General features: G+C 39.9%; 1 protein-coding gene across 1 annotated transcript in view; it reads right to left on the bottom strand.

Annotated features, from left to right (window-relative positions):
• CDH8 (cadherin 8) overlaps positions 1-13,622 on the bottom strand; it is a 161,945-nt gene that overhangs the window by 35,666 nt on the left and 112,657 nt on the right. The gene's annotated exons all lie outside the window — the stretch shown is intronic.

The following is a 13,622-nucleotide window of genomic DNA, read 5'->3' as shown; positions in this document are numbered from 1 at the left end:
TTTTCTTTGATGAGGTTTGTATTGTTTTATTGATAAAGTCCATTATATATGGAAAGGGGAAGGCTGCAAACAGCAGAGATTTATTTCTTTGTTTATCTTTGGCAGAGAACAGCACATTTTACTTCATTAATTGTTCTGACTGCACATCTATTATTTCTTCATTGCAAACACAGTTAAAGTACTGACCCACATTGGGAAAAAGATGGATGGGAGAGTGACAGGCAGGAAACTAGACAGTAATTTGGACAATTAAAGCACTTTGATCATCTACCACTGACCAAAACTGTGACCTGTGAACTTTTTTCACTGAAGTAACAACTCATTACTTATAATATAGAGCTATTTTGCATAAAATTGCTTATCACTGTGAAGAGTAGAATGAGCTGTAAGGCAAGAAAAGCTAAACCAACAGTTTTCATCTACTTTGAATAGCTTTCAGAGGCAGCTGCCTGTGTCTTTCCCTCAATTCAGCATCGTTAATTTGCTCAGAGACTACTTATAAATATTTTAAATTATTTTTCCCCAAGGAGCAAGCCCATGAATTCAGTTTAAACTGAGGTCACCGGCTGACTTGGAGAGTTTGATAAACTGTTCCACAGCACATGCACACCTCCACAGGTACCTCAACCCCAGTGTCAAAGTCCATCTCCTGGTGAATATCATTTTCCAGAGATGGTATTCTACATCATTTGTATCATCAGCAATGACAAATCTCAATATTCAGTGCACTTCTCAGTACAAATAACTACAAAGTCCAAGAAGATCAGGCCCCACCAGCGCTCAGGGACCAACTGGTGGCAGCTCTACAAACGGCAGAGATGAATAAAGGCAGAATCACCATATACACTGTGGGTTTGTGGTTTCCATCAGGATTAATTCTGTCGTGACCTGATCAAATCTGATGTCTTACAGCCTTGTTTACTCCTTGTGTGCTAAAGACATCCACAAGATGGGAAGCTCCACCCATAAATCTAAATGTGCAAATTTCAATTGCACTACTGACATTGAAATGGCATAAAAATAGCAATTTAAAAAATGCAAACTCAAATATACCAGTGCTATGAAAGGCTTTTTATCTCTGGGATTTTCTGAAATATCAAAATTCCTCCTGGAGAGGACATGGAAGATCACCACACATCAAGATTTCAACGTTTTCCATCTCAAGGACCCGAAAGTTTTAATATGGAAAGAATATTAAAGAGGAAAAGGAAACACCCACCAAAATATTATACGAGCAATATTTATTTTTTGCATCTTATGATCTTACTTACTAACAGGTGAGGGGAGCACTTATGGCATGAAATAATGATGTATTTGAAACCAAATAAAACCTAATATGCAAATCATATTCCAAACATTTTAAACACTTTTTTTATCTTCACTTAATAAAAATACAGACAATGAATCTCAAGCTTATCAGAATTCTCAGCACTAGTGTCATATTTAAACACTAAAGATTTACTTTTATCTAAATTAATGAAATGATGGCAGTTCAAATTTTAAAGACATTACAGAGAAATGTAATTAATTAGATAAGCTTCTAAAGAAATTATTCATGTCCCTTGTGACTGCCCCCAAAATGTTTGTCTTTCATCAGAAATACAAACATTAAATTTAAAGATATTATAATTAGAAATTTGATGAGAATTCATTTAAAAAATTAATTTACTAAACACAAGAGAGACCGAGCTGGTTTGGAAATCTCCAAACAAGGGGATATCCACTGCTTTTTAGGGTTCCTGTGACTGTGGTGAAATTTGTTGTTGAGAAAAAGAGATGAGAGAGGGAAATGTACCTCCATCTTGTAGCGCCCACCACCCTGAATACACTGCATTATTTTGCCATCCCAAACTTCCCAGGGTGTAGGAGTGATGGGGGTAGGATGGTTGGGACACACAGAGATGAGAGATGTCTGAAGCCAGGTCGTGGAACTTGGGGTTTATTGCAAAGGCCTGGGTGCAGGGCCCTGCTGGGAACTGCCAAACACAGAGAAGTAAAGAGGGTGGGAAAGAGAGAGAAGGCAAGAGCGTGGTAAAGAGGATGAGAGAGAGAGAGGATGAAAGGATGAGAGCACAAGAGAAAGAGAGAGTGAGAGAGCGAGGTTCCCGTTACAATACAATAAATCTTCTTCTGTGTTGAATATTCTATTTCTCACTAACCAATCTAGTACAAGATACAAATCCTATAGCATTTACATACAGCCTATAAGAATCATTACATTACCACACTGTGTTACATTTTAAACCCTAAAAACTCCTCTTGGGCCCCTTCAGCCAAGCTGTAGGGTCTGCTCTGACCCTTGGGCCTGTCTGCAAGCAGAGGGTGTTGTTTCATCAAAAGGGGATCACCTTCAGCTGGCCACACCATTGTTTTCCAGTTGTTCAGTAACTGAGGGATCTCAAAGCTTGCTTTCATTTCAATCTCACTTACAGTTTCCATATTCTCAAAATCTTTTGCCAGGCAATCATATTTATAAGGCTTTCCTGCTTCATCTTCCCCAACACCAGGGAAATTCCACTTTGTGCTAAGTGTTTTCCTCCACTCTGAGCACACCTATTCAGACACATTGCTGAGTCCTCACTAAGCAAACCCAGGTTGAAAACACCATCAGGATGGAACAGTTCCATCTGTTCCCCTCCATACGTTTCATGTCTGCAGACTCTCGGTGCTGAAACACGAACAGAGGATGTCCAAGCTTCAACCCAGACCTGCTGGCAATGCCCCAAATGCTTGACCTGGGAGTAGAAAGGGATTGGAGTGGATCCAGGCTGGTCACAACCTGCCCCATCTGCATGGTCACTGCCCTTCAGGCCCTTGGGTGTCTCACTCATTAGTATTCAACGTTCAGAACTTTTCCTCATTTGTATGAATGGACAGTTAGTTCTTTCTAACTAGGAACAAAACTGAGTTTAATTGCTGCGTGGGTTTTTGTTTAGTTTGGGTTTCTGCCCAATAAACCCCTCAGTCAGATTTAAGGGAGACTGAATCTTCTTGCATGCACCAGGTGGACAGCTAGACTGACTGCTTAACTTCCAATCTGTTATTTTATGTAAAATCATAAAAAAGGGTAAAGTTAGAGATTCTATAATGAACTAACCAGATTTTTAAAGCTTTAGCACCTGTATTTATTGTGATGCACAGTTTGAAAAGTCCTACCTTGAATTTTGCAATATAAAAGTATCATTAGGGCTGTCACTTGAGAAACATCAGCTTTGTTTGAAAATTTAATGCTCTGAGATGCAAAATTGAAAAATATTGACAAAATTTCCACTAGACTAATTACATAAAAGTCTTTTCAAGCTAGGGCTGCCCAGAAGGACTGAGTAATCCGAGGACACCGCTCTGTGTCTAGATGAGCACAGAACACACTAGACGGATCCAAGGAAAGGAAGACTCAATGCAAAAATAACTAGTGGAACTTTGTTTGGGTTGATAAATAAACTTCCAAAAATTATGAACAATCCACCCAGGTTTAGAAATGCATATTGAAAGGTTTCCAAGGGTTATAAGGACCTAAAAAGCTCTTCTGTTTTCTCCCCAGTTCACAAGACTCAACTGGAATATTAAATGCTTGAAATACCCAACTTGCTGGTACTCCTCTGAGCAACCCACTGAAACCAGCTCAGGGTTTAAAAACACTGTAGAGTTTGATACCAAAATGATGAGGCAGATCAAATAACCAAAGTCAAATTAAAGCAAACAAACAAAAAAACCCAAACAAACATTATCAAGCATCTTATTGTCTCCAAACCTGAACTTTTGGAGGCTACAGCCCCATTTTTTACCACTTGTTATTGGGATCAATAGTTTTTGTCCTTCCTGGAAAAAATCCTACATAACTGAGATGTGTCTGTATTGTAGGAAATTTGTATTAAAAAGCACTGAGTGTTGTCAACATTGTTACTGCACACAGCAAGATTTTCTAGGAGTAACTAGAGTTTATAAATATAATTTTTGGTCTTGTACCACAACTAAAAAAATAAAATACAGCTTTTCAACTCCCATAAACACTTAAAGACTTCATAAACTTGCTTAAAGCACTTCCCTCTGTCTTCCCTGACTGATAAAATGCTTTTTGAGATAAAGAGAACTATTGTAGCCCAAAATTAAGTTTGTAATTTTTTTAACCCAAAGGAATCCAGTTTAGTTCAGTTTTATGTTAGGTAATTAAATAATCCAAAATCACTTCAACATTCTCTATAAAAAATCATTAGCTGTCTTGCATTTTACCTAAAATTTACCTGAATAGAAAGTAGATTCTTAGAAAATAACTCATTTATTATTATTATTATTACTATTACTATTATTATTAATGATGACAATAACAACAACAACAACAACAACAACAATAATAATAATAATAATAATAATAATAATAATAATAATAATAATAATAATAATAATAATAATAACCACATGGTTTGGAAATGGTTATTTCATGCTTCTCTGATTCAATGAAATTTCTACAAAAATAATATTTTAAATTAGAAGTAGAGGAAGACCTAGTTCTAGCAAAGAAATCAAAACAAAATCTGAATCACTGACTTAGTAAAAACAACAGTGCTTGGTTTACATCCCTTATGTTTCAAACTTATTAAGTTGTATTTTAACAGATCCAATTCCCATGACTTTATCAAAGTTTTATCTGGTGACTTTATTAAGATAATCCACAGGACAAGTTTATTTCTCCTGTTAGAGTTTATGTTGTTGTTTTCTTTAGGCAATCCTTTACTTCTAGAATGCCACAGCTTATAACAATCTTTCTGTCATATAAAACTGACAAATCTGACTTCAAGAATCCTTAGATACACAGATGCTATTGTGAAACTGAAGTTTTATTTATGTTGAAGCTTAACTCCAGAAATCACATAGTGCAGCAAATACTGGGCTCCTTTGTCTGCAGCGTTGGGTAATGATCTGATTCAAGAAAGGCTGAGTGCCTGAAACCCACTCCAAAATTGTCAGGAAGACAGCAGTAATTGCCAGCATTTCTCTTAAAAATACCAGAACACAAGCTATTTCTGAGCTAGGACAAAATTCAAACAACAAACTAAAAGCCCAGACAGAGCTGCTCACCAGGAAGATTTTGGTTCCCCATTGAAATGATTGTCTTTTTAGAGGATGAGAAATCATGGATTATTGAAATGGCAGCATAAACTTATCAGTACATATCAGCAGGAAGGTTCCTGTACGAGGTGCTAAGACAAGAAACAAACACAACCACCTAATTATTATTCAATTTGAATTTCTTTAGCACATGGAACTCGCCGGAGCAGCACAGATTGTGGCGAGTGTCTGTGTGTACATGTGTGTGGGAGGGGCGCGGAAAGGAAAGGATGTGGAACATATTTCTCAGGTTTGTTCCTTCAGTCATTCTTTGGGAGAAAAATAATAGCAGAGTTGAGAAGTTTTATCTCCTTTCTCCAACTCCCTGGATATATTTTGTTGTGGGCCGCAGAAGGATGAATGAGGCAAGAGCAAAGCTTTGTCACACTCTGTTTCTATCTCCTCACCAAGAGACTGTCACAAGTCTAACCAAGAAGTGGCTTAATGTCATCCACCTCTTCAAAGCTGGGTTTGCAGTTAGGAGGTTCCCAAAGCTCAGCAAGCAACTCCATCTGTAAAGAGGTGACTCAGGAAGGCCACACTCACTTATCTTTATTCAACATATGAGATGTATCACTTGGGACTAAAGGACTGATTTTACTTTCAGGTTGCTGATAATATCAAAACAAACAATAAAAATTAAAATTTCTTTGATACATGCACACATCAGGCCAGAAAATGCTAATTAAATACACCATATCCTTCAGGTTCTGTTTTCATTCACTTTCTTTTTCTGTGGGATTTTTTTTTTTTTGGTACATAAGTACACATAAGACATTAACATTATTTCATATAACCCAGCACCAATCAGGTGAATCAATTACCTAAATTACACAGAAAATGGAGACATGCCTGCAAAAAGACCAAATTTTTTTATAAGTGATATTCCACCTAGCCCTGCACTCAGCTCTTTGCTTGCCACTGTAAGTAGCAATACTGAATTATTTACTACATTTGAAATCATTTAGGATTCCAAATAAAAATATACTTTAAATTACACCAGGGATTTCAACCAGGTACTTTGCTAACTTCAAAGGATCAACACTGATTTATAAAACTTGATAATAAATTTAAAAGGGAGCCTATTCCTTTCTTACAGGTACAATGCATTCTGATAGAATTAGTTAGCCCTCATTTTGTTTATCTGAGGTCAGGCTATAATTTGACATTCCAATGCAACCTCTCTGCTATTTTTCATGCCATGAAGAAGTGCAGTTATTCAGCAGCTTCACAAATAGTTCCTCTGTAATTACCTCTGATACTCTGTGAATTGTAAGATCCATTTGCAAAACCGGGAAAGGTTTGTAATTTTCTGCAGAAGTATCTTATTTCACATGGTGTATTTGCATGATATTGCCTTGTCTCAGTGCACAGACAGATCAAAAGGGCTTGAAAAGGAGAGACTAGATCAGAAAAGCAAAACATCCCCTCAAATGTAGTTCACAAGTGTGAAAAGGGTCTCTTCTACCACAAGCCTGGCTATAAGGGAAAAATCAAAAGATTCTGTTCTATTTAGATTTCGCTGAGCATGATAAGAGAGGAGAAGTTATCCTCTGCTGCAACGAAAATGAGAACATGGGCCACACTGAGCGAGCTCTAAGTTTGTCCTGGAGGGAGCAGAGGATGCTGAAAGAAATTCATATCCACCTTGGGGCTGGAGGGGATTGGGAAGCAAAGACAGCCCCCACTCTATTGTAAAGCAGGTGTCCCCTGAAGTGCAGGAGAAACGATGCCTCTGACTCCATTGATATCAGAAGGCTAATTAATTACTTCATACTATATTATTCTATACTATATTACATGACATCTAAACAAACTGCACAAGCACTCAACCAAATCTTGTGACTGTCAGCCAACAGTCCTGACATACACACGTGGATTCAATTGGTCAGTGAATCAAAACAGTCACACCAAATCCAATTATCAATTCCCTTCAGGTAAACAATCTTCCACAATGCACTCCACTTGTGAACAAACACAGGAGCAGCAATTGAGATAAGAATGTTTTTTTCTTTCTCTGAGGTTCCTCACTGTGATTCCCAGAAAATATCCTTGGGAAGCTGCACCTTGCTTTTCTCTGTGAAGAGAAATGCAGCCACACCATCCCTCGTGCCATCCTTCCAAAAACTCAGCAACCCCAAAACTCAAGGCTTTCTGGTTATTCCAAATGACTCTGAATGGTGGTTTGTCTTTAATCCCAACATGTACATTTTGAAAACTCCACCTTGGTGTCACTACTTCCTATTCAGTGGCATTAGCTCCAAAGAACAAATGCTAGCAAAGACAGGAGATGCTCCATATACTGGATAACAGGAATGCTCATTACATGGAACACTCCTATTGCATCAGAGAGGGATTTGGAGGCTGCCATGGCATTCTCCTGGAGATGCTGCAGCACATGGCATGGACAGGTGTACCTTCTCTGGATGAGAAACTGGCTGATGGCCTGACCCAGAAATAGGGAATGGTGCCACATCCAGCTGGTGCCAGGCACCAGGGGTGTCCCCCAGAGCTCAGTGTTGGGCCCAGTCCTGTTCAGGGTCTTTATGGATGATCTGGATGAGGGAACCCTCATCCAGATCATCCTCAGGGAGTTTGCAGATAACATCAGGTTGAGTGAGAATGTGGATCTGCTGGAGGGCAGGAAGGCTCTGCAGAGGGATCTGGCCAGGCTGGATCCATGGGCTGAGGGACAGCAGGGCCAAGTGCCAGGTCCTGCCCTGGGCTCACCCCAACCCCATGGAGCTGGGCTGGCAAAGAGGGGCTGGAAAGCTGCTGGTGGCAAAGGCCCTGGGGGTGCTGGGGACAGGGCTGGGCACAAAGGCAGCAGTGCCAGAGGCCAGTGGCACCTGGGCTGTGCCAGCCCTGGGGTGGCAGCAGGCCCAGGGCAGGGCCCGGCCCCTGGGCTGGCCCCGCTGAGGGACCTCGAGGCCTGCGGCCACTGCTGGGCCTGTCATGGCCACCAGAGCCCTGCAGGGGCTGGAGCGTGTCCAGGGCAGGGAACGGAGCTGGGGAAGGGGCTGGAGCCCCAGCAGGGCCTGAGGGAGCTGGGCAGGGGCTGAGCCTGGAGCAAAGGAGGCTCAGGGGGCCCTTGTGGCTCTGCACAACTCCCTGCCAGGAGGGGACAGCCGGGGGGTCGGGCTGTGCTCCCAGGGACAGGGACAGGAGCAGAGGGAACGGCCTCAGGCTGGGCTCAGGGTGGGCACCAGCAGGAATTTCCCCATGGAAAGGCTGCTCAGGCCTTGGCAGGGGCTGCCCAGGGAGCTTTGCAGTGCCCATCCCTGCAGGTGTCCCAGGAAGGGGCTGGAGGTGGCACTCAGGGCTCTGGGCTGGGGACAAGGTGGGCATCGGGCACAGCTGGGACTCCATGGGCTGGCAGGGATTTTCCAACCCCAGTGATCCTGGGATTCAGTGAATGCACGGAATATGCAGGAGGAGAGGAAAATGGGCTATGAAAACAATGGGAACAAATGGATGGGATGGGACTTGGAAAGAGTTGGAATGAGTATCCTAATTAGAAATTGTAACATCTTTGCAATATTTGAGTAAGAATTATGGGTCCTTGTCTCTTGGCAGACGCTCTGGATGCAAACAGCATGTTCTTAGAGGCTGCTCTGCATATCTAATTCTGACCACAGTGAGGTTTATATTCACAGTGACACATAATAAAGATATATGTGACACATCAATATGAGTAAACAAATACATAATTCAAAATAAAGTATTAGTAGAGCTGCTTGAGAGCGCTGTATTGGAAGCTGCTGAAGTCATATCAGGTTTATGACAATGAAGCAATTCCAGATTGTTCACTGATCCTAAGTAAATCCTTAAGGGAAAACAATAAAAAACCCAACACTGCTGATATCCTTCCACCCACACATCTATCCAGAGACCAAACTGAAACAACTTCTGGCAGAAAACAACCTGTATTTGTGATAAAGCACTGTCTAATTGAGCCTTATTTATCTCTAACGAGGACACAAGTCAGGAGGAAGTTTGCAGTTATGTCACACTCAGTAAATTAGCTGTGCTACGTACTGAAGTGGGGAATCATTACAACTGCAAAATTAAAAATACAGCTAAAGTTTTAGCACTTACTAGCAGTGCACTGATTAACAACTACAAGAAATGGCAACCTAGAAATATTTGAAGTTTTACAGTTAGATTTTTGTGCAAAAGGCAAATGTAAATCAAACACACAAACAAACAAACATGAAGCAAGTGGAAAAATGATATCTAATGACAAGACTAAGCACTAGAAAAACAACATTTGTGATCTCTGGAAGAATCTCCAAGAAGGAATAATGCTCTGCAGACCCAGCATTTCAGCAAAAGAGGCTACTAAAAGATTTTGAGTGAAGGATTTCCATTTCCTTGTGGCATGCACCACTATGAAGGAAAAAAGTTAGGAAAACAAAGAACCTTAGAATAATTTTTCTGAACCTCAGAATAATTTTTCTGAACCTTTCATTATACACTCTAGAATAATAACAGTGTGATGAAATGCCACTGGATCTGGACTTTTGTGGATCAAAGCACCACAAGCCTAATTCGGATTCTAGATTTTCTGAGGCACTGTAATGCCTTAAATTGCTGTGAGGTAGTAACAGGTTTTAATTTCTAAATATAACAATGAAGGAAAAAAAAATCCAGAAAATAATATGATGCCCTTGAATGACAGAAAAGAATTTGATTTAAAAATAAGGCAGTAGACAAGAAAGAAAAGAATTTGACTGAAAAAAAATGTAAGACACAACAAATGTACCAGGACATGATTTGCTGCTGTGTTTCTCAATTCCAGCTTTACCAAGGGAATTGTGCTGCCATACAACAGTCAGGAATCTGTCCCACACTTTAGAGCAATTATATTATTAATACGCTAATACCTCATGCATATTAAAATCTTATAAAAATATTGACTTAGATATGCAAGGTCTTATTGTCAATTATAATTAGCTATGACATTTTCTAATGACTAGCAGCAATAATAATAACAATAAGCAGACTGATTGAGGATGAGTTGTCTGGAATATTTGGGGCTTTTTATTTGAAATGATTTCATGATTGAAGTAAAATAATTTATAGCTCAAATGAAATGCCTCCCTTACTCATAGACAAAACATCAAAATGCTTTAATAAAGATTTTTATTAAAGCAGAATTTATTATAGAAGCATTTAAATGTCATTACTTTTACAGCTCATATTCCTTTCTGAGACTGATTTTCTTAACAGTACCATTTAATTAATCTTATGTTTCCTTCACAGATAAAATAGTGCTGGATATCCTGGATATGAATCAGGTTCTAGGAGTTCAGCACCAAACCTTCTCACTTGCATACCTTCAGCAATAAGCAAAAAAGACCTCTCCAGCACACCAGAATGCACCTTTAAAAATGCCATCTCCTTTGTTTTTCAAAATAGTTCCTTTCTTCCCTGCCCTGCACCTTTGCCAGAAGCTCAGAGCATGCTGCTGAGTCTTTATTCCAGACAGAAATGTGCCTCAAGAAGATTGACTGAAATTATACTGAGTTACAAACCCCTACTCTCACCTGCCCTCATGCAGAAAAACCAGTGGAGATCTCAGATAGTCCCAACCTGCTCAGAACTCATCAACTCAGGTTCTCAAATGAGGTCAATTCTACACAGTATTTCTAAGATTAATCTTATTTCCTTTAGAACTTCTAATTCTAATGTTCATAGTGAGGATGGCCAGTTGGTAGCTGGTCAGAGTAAAGATGCACTTTGCTAATATAAGATATATCAGCTATGTATCTAAATGCTCAGCCTCTAAATCCCCTCAAAGTAACTAATAAATATTCTGTGCACTAAATAGTTATGTACATTTCTGCTTGCATTCCTTACTTGAATCCTTCCCTGCTTTGTGCCCCAGGAAACCTTATTTCCTTCTAAAACACCACCCAATATCCCAGCCTTTTGTGTTTTAAGCTTTGAACAGTGTTCCCACTCCTGTACAATTTTTACAAAATTATATTTGCCAATCTAGAACTCAGTTGTCCAGCCTGGATTTATAATGCCCAGAAAACAGAAGTATAATTTAGACTGTTACTGCAAATCTCTCTCCTTTTCCTTGTCATAATGATGTTCACTACTTAGTTTGACCTTTTTTTGGTGGTTTTTTTGGTTTTTTTTACTGAATTACTCAGATGCTTTATTCACAGCTGGAATCAGGTCTCCAGCTTCTACTCAGCACCCAATACCTGGATTTTAGTGCTTGCTCCTGAACTACTGAGGCCACTTCACACAGAGATTTTTTCACAAGCACACTCTTTCCCATTTGTATTTCCTCATAATATGGTCCCTCCCATGCTATTATCCACGTGGATCACCTCTCCTGCTACTAATGGGAAAATCTGTGCTATGTTTGAGCACACTTTCACAGCTGAGAGCTGCAAACTGCCTTGACAAGGTGCACCAGCCCTCCACTGCTCAATGGCAAACCTTCTGTGACCCCTTAGGTTCTGAGGAGCTCTGTGTAACCTTCTAGTTATGTGCAAAAGGATAAAAAACACCTTAGCAAATTCTGTGTTTTAGTGCAAAAATGATGGATTATATAGTTTGATTTCCACTAAACCAGAGCAAAAAGGGTCAAGCAGCAAAAGTTAATATTCCTGAGCCTCACTTGTTTAAACCTCCATAAAGGCTTATTTCCTTCTATTTCTCAAACTTACTGAAATTTACTCAGCCCTAAGTTAGAGATAGTTATATGATGTACCAAAGCAACTCTCTAAAATGTTAGAATTATTGCTAATAATGCCTACAGTTATTTTTACCATAAAAGGCTAAATAAAATTAAATAAATGAAAGCATAATGAAAGCAAAGGTATTCGTGGCATTAAAAAGTACATTGTAGCTGAAGGCTTGTTCTGAAGAAATATGTCTCTCTTCCTTTTTAATTAGTGTCCTTGCATTTTTTAAAGGAATACACACTCTAGATAACTTTAGCAGTACCTGTGCTGGGTGATGATTCAATTACTCTATTTATGTTCTTAGTAAACCATATAGAGCCTTTCTGGCTTTATGCCCTTTCCCATTAGGTGACAAAATTGCCTCATACTTCTTCATTTCCAAAGAATGCTGTTGATGTGGGCAATTACCTGTGTCAGAGCCCACAGCTTTGTCCTTGAGATGCCTCTGCTCTGGGCCTGGAAAGTATTTATTGTGGTCAAATACCATTTACATTTCAAGATCTTGTCTAGATTTTCACCTCTTGCCTTGAATAATTATGCAGGATAATTTCTACTTGTTGTGGCAGCTCTGGTGCTTTGCCCAGCCCTTGGGCAGGGGGCTGACGCTGCCATAGGAGTGATGCTTGCTTGGCACATGGGGCTGAGTGCCAAGAACCCTTTAATCAAGCAGTCAATCCCACTGAAAATAACATCTCTGTGACTGCAGTGCCTGCAGAATAAGGATGGCAGACATTCCATTAAAACTCTTCATTCAGAGATTTAAACCTTGGCTGAAAGCACAGCTCCAGGCTACAAGAATTATCCTGCCCCACTGGCTTTGGGACTCCCTGGTGGATGCTCTGTTGTGTGTCTGTGGGTGTGATGTGCAGAGTGTGAGGATCACAGGAAACCAGAGTGGTTTGGGTTGGAAGGACCTAAAAATAATCTTCTTTACTCCCAGCCATGGCAGGGACACCTTCCACTATCCCAGGCTGCTCCAGCCCCAGTGTCCAACCTGGCCTTGGGCACTGCCAGGGATCCAGGGGCAGCCACAGCTGCTCTGGGCACCCTGTGCCAGGGAACAATTCCTTCCTAATATCCAGCATAAGAGGGAGAAGAATCCAGTGCTGCAAATAATCATAACACAGCTCAGAGGAAAATATAAACCTTGAGTAGTCCACTCAGTGCTCCATGGAGTGAAAGGCAGCTTGGGGACTTTAAAGGGATCATCATTTAGCTGTCTTTAGAGATAATGAGCCAGGCTTTCTGTTATTTATTGATGTGTTTGTCACAAATCTGAGCTGGCCAAGTGGAATATATTTAGAAGTCTTTACTTGTTGAAATCTATGGTATCATTCAAGGAAGCTAAACTATATAATACACATATTCTGGGGAAAAAGATTGCCTCACTTTTTAAAAAGAGAATTTCAGATAAGCATTGCTAATAATGAAGGCATTGCAGTATATTTTGTTTCCAAAGAATTCACTAGAATCCTTTATCTCAAGCAGATCTCAGCTTCAGTTTTGGAGGGATGAATATGCAAATATCAGGATATTCATATTTAAATCAGAAGAATGTTGTGCAGTCAAATTCTGTTGCTAATAAATTTCTTTCTAGGCTAAGTTAAACCAGCTTCTCTTACATAAGTCTTTGCTTTGGTTTCAAACTACACTAGTTCTCCATTTATTACTGCTGTTGTTATATCAATTAACCAGCAATGAAGGGCATTTCCCTGATAGTAATGGCCCACACTGTGAGTGTGCTAGGAAGTATGTGCAAGGTGGCTGTTCCAGCCATTAAAAAATGGAAATAGAAATCCATGGAGCTGG

Source organism: Molothrus ater, chromosome 12 (assembly GCF_012460135.2).
Source record: "Molothrus ater isolate BHLD 08-10-18 breed brown headed cowbird chromosome 12, BPBGC_Mater_1.1, whole genome shotgun sequence".
Lineage (NCBI taxonomy): Eukaryota > Metazoa > Chordata > Aves > Passeriformes > Icteridae > Molothrus > Molothrus ater.
Note: the sequence above shows the minus strand (reverse complement) of the source record. Positions and strands in the feature narration are given on the sequence as shown.